At 40.6% G+C, this 18,434-nt stretch overlaps 1 long non-coding RNA gene across 1 annotated transcript in view; it reads left to right on the forward strand.

The window, feature by feature from the left end:
- LOC141983819 (uncharacterized) overlaps positions 1-18,434 on the forward strand; it is a 134,493-nt gene that overhangs the window by 62,182 nt on the left and 53,877 nt on the right. The window contains exon 2 of the long non-coding RNA XR_012638528.1: positions 12,283-12,343. This is a non-coding gene — a long non-coding RNA (uncharacterized LOC141983819). The remainder of the gene's footprint in view (positions 1-12,282; positions 12,344-18,434) is intronic.

Consider the following 18,434-nt stretch of genomic DNA (forward strand, 5'->3'; position numbering starts at 1 on the left):
TTATGCATGATTTTGCACATGTCAACATGATTTAGCAACACACTAATATGAAATAATGTATATAAGTAAATATACTGGCTCTAATCCATGTTGCTAGATAAGATGAAGGGAATGAATCCTTGTAATGCCGTTATCTTAAAATGAATGCAGATGCAGACAAATAGCTCTACAAACAGTACAATTTCTCTTGGGTCTATCTAATTATAGTTCAATTCAGTTAAATTTTCATCTAAAATTATTTGCATTATGGATATATTTAAAACAACATGTATGATATGATTAACTCATGTTCTACAACAAAACTGCTCTAGCAACAACAAATGTGATAAGCCTGTCTGTCATTCTCCCATCAAAACATGTCATTCATTTGCATAGTATTTTCCCTGCAGAGGTCTGAGATTGTTTCTTTCTGATCAATTTCAGAAAAGGAGAAACAGATCATGAATAGACTAATCACATACAATGAAAGTAACAAGGCGAAAAAGAAGCTATTTCAAAATTCTATAAAAAGAAATTGGCTTAAAATTATACTTTTGCAATAAAAAGGTAATTGAAAAATTAAAGCTTTTTAGCACTCGGAGAATACTGCAGACTATGAACAAATATAATTAAGTTTGGACAAACAATGGAGAATATTGGACATTTTGTAATGATCAGATATCAAACCCCATCTTTGGGATAGATTGAGGTGACCCCATCACCCCAGTTATACACACAATGATATTCAGTTACCTAATTTCAAGATAGGCTGTGGACTGCCGATGCTTCCTGCACAACAGCCCTTGGTAGAGATACCTAGAAAAGGGCAGTTCTGTTCATGCTTTACAGGATAATAAAACAATAAATGAAATAAAGAGGTTATTTGAGGGCATACATCTAGTATTGCTCTGCTAAGTCTTTAATCATAGGATCCAATGAAAATAACCATAGAGAAAATGTCTTGCTATAAACTCAAAGCTTTAGAGTAGGGGAAAATCCTGCCAATAATTGAAGAGCAGAAATCCTTAGTACTGGCACAGTCCTCCTTTCCCTCAGCCCAGTACAAGCACAAACACATACCACCCATTTGCTACCAAATGATTTTCAAGTGGTGAATATTTAAGATTGGGGCCCAAGAGCTAACAGCTAAATTGTGGGAAGATAGGAACTGAAAGGAGAAAAAGGGCAAAAGTTGGTAAATGGCAACTAGAACAAAGGGAAAATCTGTAAAGATTCATAACAGGGCCTAACACACTTTTTTAGGGCCTTTGGACTAAAGTTATATCACATATTCCACTGCCAGTCTACATAGCTTCAATTTTAAGAGGCAATAACTCTTTCCAACTATTCAGCTTCCTACTCTTGACACTTCATCTCAATGTCAACAGGACACATTGACAACTACATTTTCCTCTCTCCATGATAAAACAACAGGAAAGGTGGAGCCAGAGCTCAAACAACTGAATGGCAGCATAAGGAAGCCATGGTGGACTGAAGATCGATGCCACCTATAAGGTCACAAACAACAGTGTCATGCAGTTCTAAGAGCCCTGCACCACATGCGCACACCGAACACACTAACCAGAGCGCTTGCCTCAATTCTCCATATGCTTCCCTCTGATTTCTGCCAGCAGGCTGTAGGAGAGCTGCTTCCCCAACTGCTCCTACTCTATTCCCTCTGCTTGGGAAAACTGCTTTAGGGTTACACCTGTTGGCCTCCCAGTCCATGTGGGGAATGGAAGTAAAAGGCAATGGAGTTGGAGGTTGGGACAGGACATCACAACCTGAGGAAAGCTGAAGGCAGGGCTTAGCACCCGGGATATATGGCAATGTGGGGATTTAATCATAGGTGGCAAAGGAGCCAGTCTGGACTTCATAAGTTTCATTTCATAGGGCCTGCAAAACCTAGAGCTGTCCCTTTAAGGAAGGATGTAGCTGGAGTGATGCAAAAGGAATTTAAAGAGAGTCTAAGGATGTGACCCTTGGTTTCAAATACCTATGATCAAGGCTATGCGGGAACATTTAATGTGTTAAGCACTGTCAAGGTTCCCTCCCCACTCTGAACTCTAGGGTACAGATGTGGGGACCTGCATGAAAGACCCCCTAAGCTTATTTTTACCAGCTTATGTTAAAACTTCCCCAAGGTACAAACTTTGCCTTGGCCTTGAACAATATGCTGCCACCACAAACGTTTTAAAAAAGAACAGGGAAAGAGCCCACTTGGAGACGTCTTCCCCCAAAATATCCCCCTAAGCCTTACACCCCCTTTCCTGGGGAAGTCTTGATAAGAATCCACACCAATTTGTACAGGTGAACACAGACCCAAACACTTGGATCTTAAGAACAATGAAAAAGCAATCAGGTTCTTAAAAGAAGAATTTTAATTAAAGAAAAGGTAAAAGAATCACCACTGTAAAATCAGGATACCTTACAGGGTAATCAGATTCAAAACATAGAGAATCCCTCTAGGCAAAACCTTAAGTTACAAAAAGACACAAAAACAGGAATATACATTCCATCCAGCACAGCTTATTTTACCAGCCATTAAACAAAAGGAAATCTAACGCATTTCTCGCTAGATTACTTACTAACTTTACAGGAGTTGTAAGGCTGCATTCCTGATCTGTTCCTGGCAAAAGCATCACACAGACAGACCAACCCTTTGTTCCCCCTCCTCCAGATTTGAAAGTATCTTGTCCTCTCATTGGTCATTTTGGGTCAGGTGCCAACTAGGTTACCTTAGCTTCTTAACCCTTTACAGGTAAAAGGGTTTTGCCTCTGGCCAGGAGGGATTTTATAGTTCTGTATACAGAAAGGTGGTTACCCTTCCCTTTATATTTATGACAAGCACCATGCAACAAGACCCATTAGCAAATATTTCTTGAATTCATGGCAGCTCTCTCTGCACAAGGACTCTGAGATTTGGTCTATAGTGAAGGCTCAAGATGACAATAAACAAATTCCTCACGATGATAAAAAGAAGGGCTCTGAAATGCGTCTGTAGACCTCGTTTTGCTCCGTGGGTAAGACGCTTATCTTTGCGCCTCAGTTAACCCAGCTACAAAATGGGGATAATGGTCCTTAACATCTTTTCTAAAGCAGTCTGCTGTCCTGGGATGAAATATGCTACAAACGTGTAAAATAGTATACATTATTTGGAGAGTGATTTCTAGTTAATGCAGTTGTGTTATCTGCACTTCACTGAGCAGCACTTACATGTAGTTCAATGGCATTAACCACACACAGAATGGCAGATGAATATATGAGGCCCAAGTCTATTGTGCCTGCTACTGTACAATGACACCATTGCAATTTGCATATTCCTGGGGGTAGAAGAGACATTTAAGGAGGAACAAAATAACCTGGAGTGCACTGTGTGATGCCTTTAAAAAGAGATCTATTCCTTTTATTCAAAGATTTTCTTTCCAGTTAAAGTGTAAGTGGGTGGTGATTTTTTTTTTAATTTTTTTTTTAAATAATGTAAGCATCTTACGCAGGAAGCTCTCAGAGGGTGCAGGGTCAGGGAAAGAAAAGAGGCATCCAGAGACAGGACCTAAAGCAATCCTGACTAAATTATTTTTAAGTGAGTTTTTTTTCCCCACCCTAGTTATTTGACAGCTTCCAAATTTTCATCATTGGCACTGGAGAAATGAGAAGTTGTGGCTTTCGTGGTTTTTTTAAAAAGAAAAACACTTGTTTAGAATACATATTCATAAGTGAGCAAAATATGATAAACACTAGCTCAAGCAGACTGCTGCTGCTGTTGTATATAAAAATACATAATCATACTGTTTAAAGTAGCTGACTGCAAGCAGAAGAGAGTGGGTGTAAGCAAGATAAGAGGAACTGACATAGGACAATTTTTTTTTATATGCAGACTTCCCCTCCCCACAAATATATCTGTCCCTCCAAATATACTTAGTGTTTGATATTCCAGCTTTTCAGATTTCTCCATTATTTCCCTACCCATGTTGCAAATGGATCCCAGAACTCTAGATTCAATAGCATTGTTTTAAAGTTGAAATCTTTTAGTAAAATAGTCTATACCCTAGATATGACCTGATTTCCTTTAGTGCTGGGCAATCCCTTCTCTCGTTAAGTCAACAAGAGCTGCAAACATTCAGCATCTTTATAAATCAGGCTACCAAGTCAATGGAACTGGTTGGAAAAAAAATAATGAAAAGTCCGGGAATGTCAGAATTCTTTCCATTTGACAGGGTTTGAAACAGATCTTTTTTTTTCATTTTTTCTTGACATTTTTAATTGAAAATTCTGATTTTTTTACAAAATTATTGAAAGTTTTCATTTACCAACAAACATTTTAATAACCATTTCAGTAACCATTTTGATGAGAATTTTGATAACCGTTGCTAAAATGTTATGAAACCATGCAGAAAACCTAAATGTCTCAGAAAAGTCAATTGTATTTTGTAAATTAAATTATTTTTCAGTGGAAAAAAACTTTGTTAGCAACTATTTGCTAAAGTATCCTCACAAGATAGACCCCCATTGAGACTTATTTAGTAAGAGTACAAAGTAGCTTATATCTATTTAGGGTTTATCTAAATGGAAAAGTGATACCACTATAAATTGCTACAGTTCTACCTTTATAATCCCCCCTGTGGGCACTTCTTAGTCTCAATTAAGAGTGACTTTTTTCAGTTTAGTTTAACCTCCTTCCAAAGCAACCTAAGCTACACAACAACAACAAAAGAGCCCTCTTATTCTGCAATAAGAATATCCACATGGGGAATTATATAATGCTATCAGTTTAACTTCACACCTTAGCTTATGCTGGTATTATTTTCCTGGGGTAGACAAGTCTTCTATAGCCCAATGTACTTTAAAGACTAGGTCCCTGATGCTGTAAATCATTGCACCAGTAGAGCCCCACTGAGTCATGTAGTGACTTGCAGGACCACAGCCTATATAGGAATCAATTTTCACCAATGAAAATCAGTCACTTCCCTGGTGGAATGTGGAGGATGTATAACAGTATTACAGAGCAGTATAACAACGATTGAGAGATATACTATATCCCACTGGGCCTACTGAGTGTGGGGTTAAGGCAAGAATTTTAATAGTCATAATGCAAACAGGGTAGGTTTGGGGAGCTATTATCTTTGCTGTAGAAAAAAAGGGCTATGGGATCCACAAATAACAATGTTTTGTTTTATCTCTCATCTTAGAGACAAAAAGACTGTCCAGCCCACCAGAGCATTCATCCAGAATAGTGAAAGACTCAGCTAGGGCCAGGCCAACCATTAAATATCCTAATTTTTCCCACCATGAAATTCATGCAATATGTTTTCCTGAACCAACACTTTGAAACTCCTTTTGGCAGGTATCATTTCTGAAAGGGTCCCCATCTTTAGTCACAGGTCTCTATGGTCTCAGAGATTCCTGAATTTACAATGTTCTGTCTCTGCATGGGGGCAGAGAGATGTTATTTCTGATTATGAGAAACAGTTGTTCCTCCAAAAAATAGCTCGTTTGCCAGGTTTTTGAAATCATATTTGCGTTGCTGGAATTTCATGAAAAATACTTATTTTGTATTTTTGCCAAAAATTCAGTGCAGCAAATCTGATTGATTTTTGCTCTCAGCTCTAATTCTCTGAGGATGTACTTCAGAGGGGAACAAGTATGATGTTGCAAATCATATTCTTTTCTTCCCCCAAAGGATCTGTCTCTACGTATGTTATATATATAACATATTCCAACTTGAGGTACTGTTTCTTAAGTCCTGCAATAAAAATCACATGCTTATCCTAGAATCATACAAGCTAGAATTACCTATTCTAGTGTATGCCCCGTCCAAGTGCTGGCTGTTCCTTACTTTGTCCATCTTGCTTTAAACCTGAAATTGGATAGTCTCTCTTCTGGCTGCCATCAACTGCTCAGACATTTGTTACCTCTCCCCTGCCACAGTACTTGGCAAACTTTAACAATCACCATCTTGATCATCGTTATTGGTCCACAGAGAATATGAGTCTGCTCTAGCTGCCAGCCAGGGCCTTTAGTCCTTTAGCAGCTCATACTGTAGAGGCTTATGCTTTAGTTCTGAAAGTCCTGGGTTCAATCAGTAGAGTGGGTTATGTAACACACACTGAAGAGTGAATTACACCAGCTCTGTCAAGTATTTTATGTACCACTTATGGAGATGCTGATAGTTTAGGATCAAGCATATTCCCATTAGCCTGAAATGAAGTTCAGTGGTTTGAGCATTAGTCTGCTAAACCCAGGGTTGCGAGTTCAATCCTTGAAGGGACCATTTGGGATCTGGGGCAAAAATTGGGGATTGGTCCTGCTTTGAGCAGGGGGTTGGACTAGATGACCTCCTGAGGTCCCTTCCGACCCTGGTATTCTATTCTATGAAATTTCTGCATTCTTTGCTATTGCTGCCGGTGCCCCTCACACTCCCTTCACTATCAAAACAAATGTGCAGTTAAGTTTTTCTAGCAGAAAATTCTCTGCTGTTTGAATTAACCTTGAGCTGTGTGACCAAAGGATCATTTCAGTAGTGTGGAATCCTTGTACAATCAATGAAGCAGATCATTTAAAAGCTGTCTGCATGCATTGTAATGCCAAAGTAAGTAGAGGCAGAAAAGAAGGACAATTGACAACTAGACGTGTAATTAAGAGGATCTGCCATCTGCAGTTCCAGGAAGAGCAATGTACTTCTGATGGAAACAATTTTACTGGTATTGGAGGAGGGGAGCAATGGCAGGGCTGTGTGAAAGTATCAGATGGGATATACATGTTCGTATTCAAAGCCTGATTCTGCAACTCCTGGGCATGATTTGTTCTTGCCCTGCACCTCCTGTAGTCATTTACACAAGCGTGAAGTAAGCAATATCAAAACAGAATAGTAGCATTTTACACACACTTTATACTGCTGTAAGCAACTACACTGGGGGCAAGAAAATGATGAATCACACCTATTGAGCTGAGGGGTACATAACTAATCAACATGAGTCGACCAACTAGAGGAAGAAAGGCTGAGGCTATATGTCTGCACGGCGGGCTCTACAGAGGCATAGTTAGTGTCATAGCTGTGCTCCTGTAACTTTGTAGGGTAGGCGCAGACTACAGCAACGGAAGGGGTTTTACTGTCACTGTAGGAACTGCACCTCCCCAAACAGCAGTACCTAGGTTGACAGAACCATCCTTCTGTCGACTTTACTGTATCTACACTGAGGGTTGGGTTGGCACAGCTACAGCACTCCAGGGTGTGGATTTTTCACTCCCGTGAATGCCATAGCCATGTTAACCTAAGCTTTAAGAGAAGATCAGGCCTGAGTGGCGGTAGAGTTGGAGGAAAGAGACTCTGAACAAGGCAAAGAGGATGCCAGGGCAGAGGGGGAAGAATGCTGGGCAAGGCAGTCTCCGATCCCGAAGACATCCTTAGATTGCTGTCCCTACTGCTGCAGCTCCACCCGAAAGGCATGCCTATATCACAGGGGAGCAAGGTTTGTTTGTTACGGTTAATTTGCTTGATAGAATGAAGTTCTGCTTTACTTTTGCCTGGAAATTTTTTTTGTACTTTTTGTGTGATGGGAACTAAGTAGCTTTGTCATTTATTACATTTTGCACAACAATGATCGATAATCTCTTTAATGCATAATTTTGAAAGATGTGGTGTTCAAAACAGAGACTGCTTGGTTTTGGTCACAGCTCAGTGACATCTGATCAGGCCAGATACCAGTCTGTGAATGGCTGTCAGATTATAGATATCTGGAGTTTCCAAGCAGTTTCTGTGATCAGCATGCAGCTCCATTAATCTATCCCTTCCCATTCTTTTCATATGTCATATAATAATGATAATGAACCAGGAAGTGCATATTTGCAGCCTGCACAATAGACAAACAATTTATCATTTTCTATTTAATTAAAGAATAAAAAGAAAATTACCCATAACAGCCTAGAGTCTTCTGAAGGATTCATGATTAACACATGGCTGAATGACACTGAGGCCAGCAGTGCCTTCCACAGATGAGCACCAGGGGACAAATTTAGACATGGTGTAAGAGGGTGCAAAATCCCTTGGAAGTCTCTGGTCCAGTTTGACCAGTAATGGATACAGTGGGGTAAACTGTGTGTCAGGCTGTTGATGTAAAGTGAGTATAACATAAATATTGAGTGGTAGAAGCGATACAGAGGAAAAGCAAATAGCAGAAGGTGTAAAATAAACCAGCTTGTTTTTGCTTGGGAGAGCAGTTAGTTTCTTTAGCCCATACACACACAGGCTGCATTCTGTGAAGCAAATTAACCATTTGAACTAGAGATATTGAACACATTTTCCAGGCAGTTTAAGTGCAGGCACAAGCCTACTCTTTCTGATGATACCCTCCAATTGTTTTTAAGTGGGCTCCATTGTGTCTTGGAAGCACAGGCTTGGACCTGCATTAAGCTCAGTGTGGAGCCGTCTCTCACAGTGTGGAGGCATTTTGAAGAGGAGCATGCCTTCCCATTGGCCCCCATGCAGCTGGCCAGCACTGCTTGCTGGTGCATGTTAACAAACAATCTTAAAACAGCCACAGGAAGGGGTGCTACTCTGGTACTCTTCCAGAACATAATGTTCCATCTTCCCTCAGCAGGTGCTCAGCAGTAGGAACAGCATAGTTTTAAACTGAATTTATTTCAGCACCTCTTGGTTGAGCAGAAGTTTATTCATAGCATGCACCATGCAGTGAGGTTATACACCCCATGATGTATGGGAATGCAGGGCACAGTAGTAATGCTTAGATTTCCTGGACTTTCATGAGTCTTCAGTCCATTTCACTTGTATTTGCATTATATTTACCTTTGTACAGGCCCACTTTCTACTGGGGGAAAAAATCACAGAAGAAATGATTAAACAAATTGTAAAAATAGCATAGAAGAATGCATTAGTCTTCTGGCTGCTATTGTTTAAATTCAAATACACAGTTAACATAATGATCTATCATGAACTATTTCACTGAGAGAGAGAGAGAGAGAGAGCGCTATGTAGCACAGAACATTGTAACAACATTAAGACAATTATTTCATGAACTTTCAATTAATTCACATTCAATTAATATTCCTTCCTAATTAAGAGGAAGGATGGTCTTGTGCTTAAGGCATAGGAATTGGACTCAGGAAATCTCTGTGACTTCAGATTTCACATTTTTGTGCTCGGTTTCCTCACCTGCAAAATAGGAATATTACTACACTACCTCCAGGATAAATTCATGTTTTGTAAAGTGCTTTGAGAGTCTCTTGTAGAAAAACGAAATGTTTTTTTGTTAAAAATGTGTATCAGACAGTATAGAGACGGTTAAGAACTAACATGCTCTGAAGGACATGTACTGGGACAATTTCCCAAATGAGGCAAGGTCCCAGCAACATCCAATTAAAATGAAACCTATCATACCCACCTTCTCTATTGTCCTTAACTAGCTACAGAGTATCTTAATAAAATGACATTTAATGCACCTTTCCATTACACTTGAGCCAAGATTTCTATTTTTTCTCTTTTATTTTAAGTGAACACTTTCTGATCTTTCCCATGTCTTCTGCTTTCCCCATTGCCACAACATCTGTATTTCTTTCTCTTTTATCTTTTCTAGAGCCCTTCTCATCCCCAGCACTGAATTTCCTTGTAATCCCAAATATATGCTCTGACATCTTGGAGGTCTTGCAGTTGTTTTACAATAATCTGCTTACTCTACTTTGCTTGTGATATACAAATTAGGGCAAAATTCATCACTATAATCTGTATTGCAGATCTCTTGTTTGGACTGTGAATCTTTCCTAGATATTCTACACTTGTTCCACACATGAAATAGCTCTTTGGAGCAAGAAATGTGCCTTGCTCTGTGTTTTGTAAAGCATCACATTTGGGCAGAATTTACAATGAAGACCCTTAGTGCATACCAGCAGAGAGACGTATTTCTCCCTAAAAATTCTCCTACCAAAGTTTTCCTTCTGGTCTGTTTTGTTTCCCAGTCCCCAGACTTTTGAGACTACAAATATTCCATTTTAGAATTGAATATGAGAACTTTTTTCTTTTTATATTCCATGAAAACAAGTTCAGCAAGATTCTTAACCTAGCTCTGAAAACATTGAGACTACATGAGCAGATTAAGAGAGCCCCAACAGCAGCTTATCCTGTAGCCCACTGACTACAGCAGTGCCTTGTAATTAAGATTCATGTTCAAATCCCTTCTCTGCAGATGGGAGGATTGAATGTGGGTCTCCTACATCTGAGGAGAGTGCCCTAACTACTGGGCCCTTTACGGAAACTACAAATTTCAGGACATATGAAACATTTTGTTCAGCCCAAAATGGACTTGGCTGAAATTTTTCAAGATTTTCAAATTCAATTCAACCTGAACCAATTTTTCCCTGTTTTTTGGAACCGCCAGAGGACTGGGTGGGGGGAAATCAATTATTTTCCAAGCTCTACTCATAAGTTTAAAGTAAAGCAAATACCTTGTGGAATCAGGTCCTAAATCCTGAAATACTTGCTCTCTTAAAGTCAATGGGAGTTATTTTACCAGCGAAAAGGCTTCATAAGTTGGACCAAATGGTATCTGTTGATCCCTGTTCTCCCTTCTGCTCAGTCTCGGCTGGTGTAAAAATATCTTCCAGAATTTTTCTAGTTATACCAAGTTGGAACCAATGTTAGTTTACAAAAGCAGCTCTATTTTATTCTTTAAAAATTCAGTTTTACCTTTCATCATCTCAAGTATATGGCCCATACAGATAGCCAATCATTAATTTGAAACTTAATTATGTCATGAATTTAACATCACTCTGTGTTTGCAAATTGCTTATGAAGTATTCCTGATTGCTTCTCATGGAATCTTCATTCTTATGTATCCAGTGGATAGTTTGTGATCAAATTCTAGCCTCAAAGTTGCTTGTATACTGTTTATTTTAACTCTGTTATCTGTGGTGTGTGATCACTAAAGTATGTAGTAATGTTTCTGCTCCCAAAATGGATAATTGTAACTGTAAGTGGGGGAATGGTAAATATGAGAAGATAAATAATACACTGTTACGAATAATCATTCATGCTCAAATCAGTGAAACTTTGGGAATTTGTGAACATTTTCACAAATAGTGGTCATTCAAATACAACTCTATGAAGAATGGCAGAGTTAAGATGAGTTAGTTTCTTCAGGAGCAAGCTACAGTTATACTATGACAAGGAAAACAATGCATTTTGAAAAATAAAATGTCCATTATAATCAAAATCAATAAAGCAGGAGACACCTGCATTTAAAAGGCTCGGCCAACACGTGCTGTTAAGTAGATTTAAAATTCTCCTAATGAACTAGGGAGGGAATGCACTTTAAATCCTCCAGTGTCCAAAGCTTTTACAGCTAGTGCACTCCTTCCTTTCCTTCTACTTGCCTGAACTTAGCTATTTAGTGGTTCGGTCTTATAAATCAACTCCTATATATTCCTGTAACGTCTACAGGGCTGATGCTACTTGGGGGACATTTCTCACTGTCTTCAAGAAAATAACTTTTAGCCAAAGTCCTAGATCACGCAGCACAGCCTGAGTAAACAAATTAGGCATATGGGAAGCCTACTCAGGTTGGGGTGGAAGAAGTCCCCAGCACATTAGGGTGGAGGTCTGTGGTTCACAAAACGAAGATCCTTTATGCATGGCTCCCCATGCACCCAGTGCTGTGGAATCAGACTGTTCCCACTGCCTTCCATAGCAATAGTTTTGGGGATGGTGGTGGTACGATTTCCTTCTTTATTCTTCCACTTCTCTGAAAGAGCTTATTAAATAGAAAGGCGCAATAATTTAAAGAAAAACATAGTTCAAATATCTTATTCCTTACGTCATTTTGAAAAAGTTAGTGCTAGAATGCTAGGAGAAGTGGCCCTGTAAAAATTCTAATATTAATCATAGTGTACATAGATTGCAAACCAATGGGGATTGGGGATAATGAAAACAATCACCTACAATGGGAATACTATCCCCTTAAAAATGACTGGAGTCATACAAGAGCAGAAATATGTTCCTCCAGTTTTCCTTTGAGTTTTGTTATAATTTGTCCCTATTACTAGCTAATAATATAAATGCAGACTATGCACATGCAGTGCTTGTTATGTTGTTTAAAATACAGGTGATTTTGCAAAAACCACGACCATCAAAACATGCAAATAGATTGGCATTCAAATGTGGTATAGTCAATAGGAGCCCTCATATATTTCCTACTTTGTATACTCCATGAACATTCTGCAAGCTGAAACAGTATCTCTCTTTAGCATGCTGGGGATCATATTACAAAAGCATTACTTGGCTGCTTTCTTCCACAGGAGCATCTGCTCAGCTGACAGTCCCTAGTGTACCAACTTTGTTTTGTCCAAGGCACCAAATGTGAGTAATGGATCTGGCTAAGCGTGATAATGAATGACGTAATTGTCAAAGGGGTTTAATTATCAGAACATTACATGTGGGATTATTTTGTAGTACAGTTTTTTAGTTCACTTACAGGCAGTCTTGAATTTTCACAAATTACAGTGAATTGCATCCATCCAAGTAGTCATCATATTAACATATTTCTCCAATGTCTAGAAGAGTGGAAGGATGGCACTGAAGCACAGTTTGCAAATTCTAGAAGGAAATGATCTATATTGCTCTATAAAACGACCATCAAAGCACTTCTGGGGATAACGTATATCCAGATATCCTACAAGAAGCTTTTTAAATATCTAAGACTTCAAAACCACAAGGCACTCAAATGAGTAGTAAAAGTTTTACAGTTAGTGAAAGTGATGATTACTCAGTATCCCCTTACACAACTCTTCTTGGGTTCAGAGAAGTCTGAATAATATACTGTAGTCTGAGAACAGCTGTAACAAATGTGGGAAAGCCTCAGAGTGAGAATGCTCTACTGTGTTCTGGACCTGCCCTTGAAATAAGTACCCAAATACAAAGGCTTCTATCATACAGTAACTTCACAAGCCATACTTAGCCCAAAGGCTCTCTCTAGGCATTTTTTTCTCAGGAGCATGTTGTGAACAATGGTGGGGGGGAGGGGGAGCATTCATAGGAGACATCACCAGTCACTGGATATATTTTCTGAGGGGCACAAAACCAGACAAAATACATACAGGGATGTTGAGCAGATAGTACACTCAATAATGGCTTCTGGGAAGCATCTAGCACAATGGCTCTCTGATAGCGGACTGTGGCCTTTAGCCATTACCACAATACAGATAAACAAACAAACAAATAAATAAATAAATCCTGTATGCGCCCCTTCCTCCCAGCCAGTGTGAATGAAAAGCAGAGCAATTGTTTATGAAGTATCTATTGTAGCTTGTTACACTAACACTCCCTTGGTTCTTATACTCAGGAAATGCAACAGCTGGGATTGTGCCATCTCTTGTTCATGCATGTCAGCATGTGAAACAGCCAGCATGTGAAACAGCCCCAAGCAATCTTCTTCCTTTGATTAGATGGATTAGTACAGTAATTTGAGGGATATTCCATGGATCCAGTAGCATGTCTTGAAAAGGACAAAAAGAACGAGGAGTACATGTGGCACCTCAGAAACTAACAAATTTATTTGGGCATAAGCTTTCATGGGCTAAACCCACTTCATCAGATGCATGCAGTGGAAAATACAGTAGGAAGATAGATATATACAGAGAACATGAAAAAATGGGGGTTGACATACCAACTCTAATGAGACTAATCAATTAAGGAGAGCTATTATCAGCAGGAGAAATAAAACTTTTGTAGTGATAATCAGGATGGCCAATTTCAGATAGTTGACAAGAAGGTGTGAGTAACAGTAGGGGAAAAATTAGCATGGGAAAATAGTTTTTAGTTTGTGTAATGACTCATCCACTCCCAGTCTTTATTCAAGCCTAATTTAATGGTGTCCAGTTTGCAAATTAATTCCAGTTCTGCAGTTTCTTGTTGGAGTCTGTTTTTGAAGGTTTTTTGTTGAAGAATTACAACTTTTAGGTCTGTAACTGAGTGTCCAGGGAGGTTGAAGTGTTCTCTGACTGGCTCTTGAATGTTATAATTCTTGACGTCTGATTTGTGTCCATTTATTCTTTTGCGTAGGTTTAGCAATTATAGAAGGGGACGGGGAGTCAGTTGTCTAGGGTTTCTTTCCAGCTCTGCCACAGACTCCCAGTATGATTTTGATCAACCAAATATATACTAAAAGTAAAACCATGAAGTGATCCTGCTGACACTGGTAGCCAGCATAGTCCAGAGATCACGGCTATCATTGGTTCTCCCAGGGGAAGGTCATACCCCTGTGTTCCGCAATGGGGCAGAATATGACTGGTTTTCAAGGTTACCTTCCAACAAAACACACACCAATAGCTGATCCTAAAGGTGAAAAAAAAAAAGAAATGGATCTCCTGACAAGGTTTACATTCAGAAAGGACAACAAATTCTAAATCTTTTATATATATACACAAGCCATCCTTGATGGCGTCTGAAAGCTACGCTTGCAGGATCAGCTCTCGGTCAAAATGACCTTCTTGTTTCAAAGCTTATCTTTCTGCCGAGGGTAGACTCCATCAAGAGATGGAGCTAAAAATGAACAGGCAATAGTCTCCACTGTCTTATCTGCATTGTGCTTCAACCTGCCAGGATGGGTAATTTCCCAGAGAAAAAAAACTAGCATCAGTGTCCAGCAAGTTCAGCAAGCATAGAACAAATCTTGTTAAACTTTAGATACATCATTCAAAACTAAGGAATAGGCTCGGTCTATTCACTGCATCAATGCTGGTCTTCTGCTACAGAATGCTGCATAGCCAAATGGACCTGGGCTGGTAGACTGAAACTCTGCATGCTTCTCATTGCTTAGTGTGTTAAGCCTACAACTCAGCCGTGTCATTTTCATATAATCGAATGTTTGTGACCTTTGTTTATAGAAGATTGAAAACTGAAATGAATCATGACATATATAACTTACTTGAGAAAATACCAAACCAATGTATATCGACATCCCAAAGTCCAATATTACAGTTACAGATATTAGCATTACACCCACCACAGTTTTACTTTTTATTTGTAAATTAATGAATCTACAAATCCACTGCCTTATGTAACCACAATTTGAATATGTAACTAAAATTAAGTGTAAGGTGGTGCACATTATTGAACCAGCTTTTAAAACAGAAAATGCCTTAAACTGTGACTAACTAGTTTTTCCCAGGGTGGTAAAAACCGTAATTTTATCTGGTAAATACCACGCCATCCCTGCAGCAGGAGGCTGTAACTGACTCACCTACTTTATGGATTGGGCATAAAGGGGGGACACATGATACATACTTACCCGTAACATATATCCCTTGGACAGAGGAAACTCTTATCAAGTGTCTGAGGCCAACAGCAATTAAAATCCCAGACAAGCCCCAACTTATGTTGTGGCTAACAGACCAGAGATTCCCAGAGCTATAAACATAAACCTATGGCTAAGAAGCCAGGGTCTCAAATTGAGAGCTGTAACAGATCCACATCCTCTGTGGACTGGACACAGAGGGGGACATGTAACTCAAACTGACCAATGCACTATACACACATGAAGCAACTAATAATGTGTGTAAATACTCCATGCATATGCTCACAAATTTGTCATGTTTTTTAATTGTGTACTCATTTCGTTGAAAATGGGTCATATTAATCCCTTGTCTAACTACTGACTTCAGAGAAGCTGCAGGAGAGCACATTTGGTCCAGTGTCATTACTTAGTTTTTGTTGTTAAAATTAAAATTTTGGATATATATGTGAAAAAATGACCCCTCCTTGCCTCACTGAGCCATAAGATATATTTTACTTCTTCTCAAAATAGGTCAGAATGAAAATTTCCATGTGCTTTATAGTTTGGGGCACAGCGCTGACTTTTGTTTTTGCCAGTAGGTCAGGGGTGGGCAAACTTTTTGGAACGAGGGCCACATCAGGGTTCCAAAACTGTATGGAGGGCTGGATAGGGAAGGCTGTGCCTCCCCGAACAGCCTGGCCCCTACCCCTATCCACCCCCTCCCACTTCTCACCCCCTGACTGCCCCCCTCAAAACTCCCAACCCATCCAACCCTCCCTGCTCCTTGTCCCCTGACCACCCCATCCCGGGACCCCCACCCCTAACCACCCCCCCTGGGACACTACCCCCTATCCAACCCCCCCTGCTCCTTGTCCCCTGACTGCCCCCCCCCGACCCCTATCCACACCCCTGCTCCCTGACAGGCCCCCCCGGGACTCCCATGCCCTATCCAACCGCCCCCTGATCCCTGTCCCCTGACTGCCCCAACCCCTATCCAACCCCCCCCGTTCCCTCTCCCATCCACCCCTCCACAGAACCTCTACCCATCCAACCACCCCCTCCTCCCTGACTGCCCGATGGGACTCCATGCCCCTTATCCAACCCCCCTGCTCCTCGCCCCCTTACCATGCCACTCAGCCGCGCTGCCCGGCTGGAACAGAGCGCTGGTGGTGCAGCAAGCTGAGGCTGCAGGGGAGAGGGGACAGCGGAGGAGGGGCTAGGGGCTAGCCTCCTGGCCGGGAGCTCAAGGGCTGGGCAGGATGGTCCCGCGGGCCAAATGTGGCCTGCGGGCCGTAGTTTGCCCACCTCTGCAGTAGGTGCTCCTCTCTGCCCGCTCCCCCCCCCCCATGTGGCAAGTGGTAGGGGCCTCGGGGGAAGAGACCAAGTGGGGCCGGGGAAGAGACCGAGCAGGGGCGGGCCTTCAGGAGGGAGTGCAGGGGAAGCAGGGGCCAGTGTCACACAAAAGATTAATCCGGCCCTACGGGTGCTGAGTACCCCCTATTTTTTTCAGTGGATGCTTGGGTCCCGGTGCACTCACAGAGTCCACGCCTATGGTTTGGGGAAAATAAATACATTGCTCAATCTTGCTTTTGCCCGCCTGCTCCATCTCACACTCACAAATTCATTGTCTTTCATACCACCGTAGAGTGGAAGAAGCTACTTGGAAGAGGCCTTGTTTGATCATCTGAAACTGTGCGACAGTGTCAATTTTGTATTATAGCTTAGCTCCCAGCCAGCAGAATGAAAATGAAGGAACAATTCAGAAGCTAAGACATAGTCCCCCAAACTGGGATATCAAATTCTGAGTCACACAACTATAAATATTACTTTGCATTTACACTGGTATATGCAACAGTGCTATTTGGCCCTTTACCTTGCCCAGCATGGTTCAATGATTACAGCAGAGAACTAGGATTTAGGTTCTAGCTCTTGCCTCTGCACCTCAATTTACCCAGTGGTAAAGGGGACATCATAAAGTTTACTCGTGTTTTTATAGCTTAAAGTTGAGACATAAAGATTAAGCGAACTAAGTATTTTTAAGCAGCATACATATAGCAAAATCATGAAGTCCATACTCATGCAAGACTCATTTCTTCCATAGGGCCTTGCCTGTGTAAGGGAATGAGTTATGATTTAAACCCCAGATTACAAACTCTTCTGGGGCAGGGAATACATGGCCCCAGTTCTGCAAGGTGCTGAGAGCCCTCAACTCTCACTGAAGCAAAGAGCACATAGCACCTTGCAGCAAGCATTGAACACCTGATGGGATCAGACTCATTCTCCTTGCATTCTCTCCTCTGGAGTGTGCATCGAGGAGATACCCCATTCCCCCATTGCTTCATTTTTTTCTCCACAAAATTATACTAGAAAATGAAAAATCACCAGTTCTGCAGTCAGTGCATTAGGAGAAAGCACCAGAACTAAACAGACAATCAAATCCAATAACACTTAACAGTAAAACACCCTCCCACTCACTCTCCCCGCACCTTCACCCAAGTTGTAGCAGTGGGGAGGGTGGGAATAAAATGGTATTTAAGTGTTTTTCTCCTTCAAAGCTTTTACAAAAAGCTTTTAAAGTGAGCTTTATGGCTCTCCACTGACAGGAACATTATCTTTATCTGCTTCACCCTATTGAATGTAATAAATCACTGTACACCACTTTGGTGATTTCTAAACTCAGATTATGCCCTGTGAATTATGGGTAACCTCCTAAAAACACCCACACACAGTTTCTTGGTGTAGATTTTGAATGCTAGCATACGTGAACATCTTTCAGAATGCTCTTCAAAATGAAGCAGCTTTGGATAGGCAGTGTCCTATGTACTTCTATTAGGTTTGTATAATTCAGAACACACTCGCTGTTACTAGATACTAGTTATGCTTATTCATCCGTGGTCTTGTGTGACACTTTTTTTTGTAGCCATTAGTAGAAGGCGGGAGTCATTGTTGACTATGAAACATGTATGGAGACATGCTGGATTTCTCAAATGACTGCTCTGATGAAGTGAGCTGTAGCTCACAAAAGCTTATGCTCAAATAAATTTGTTAGTCTCTAAGGTGCTACAAGTACTCCTTTTCAAATGATTGTAACTGTGAATAAACACTAGAGTGTCAGTATCTGCTAGCCAGTGGATACTGGGCACCATGGACAGGCAGCTTGCTATCTACTTTGTGCCT

This window comes from Natator depressus, chromosome 3, assembly GCF_965152275.1.
Source record: "Natator depressus isolate rNatDep1 chromosome 3, rNatDep2.hap1, whole genome shotgun sequence".
NCBI classification, from domain to species: Eukaryota; Metazoa; Chordata; order Testudines; family Cheloniidae; genus Natator; species Natator depressus.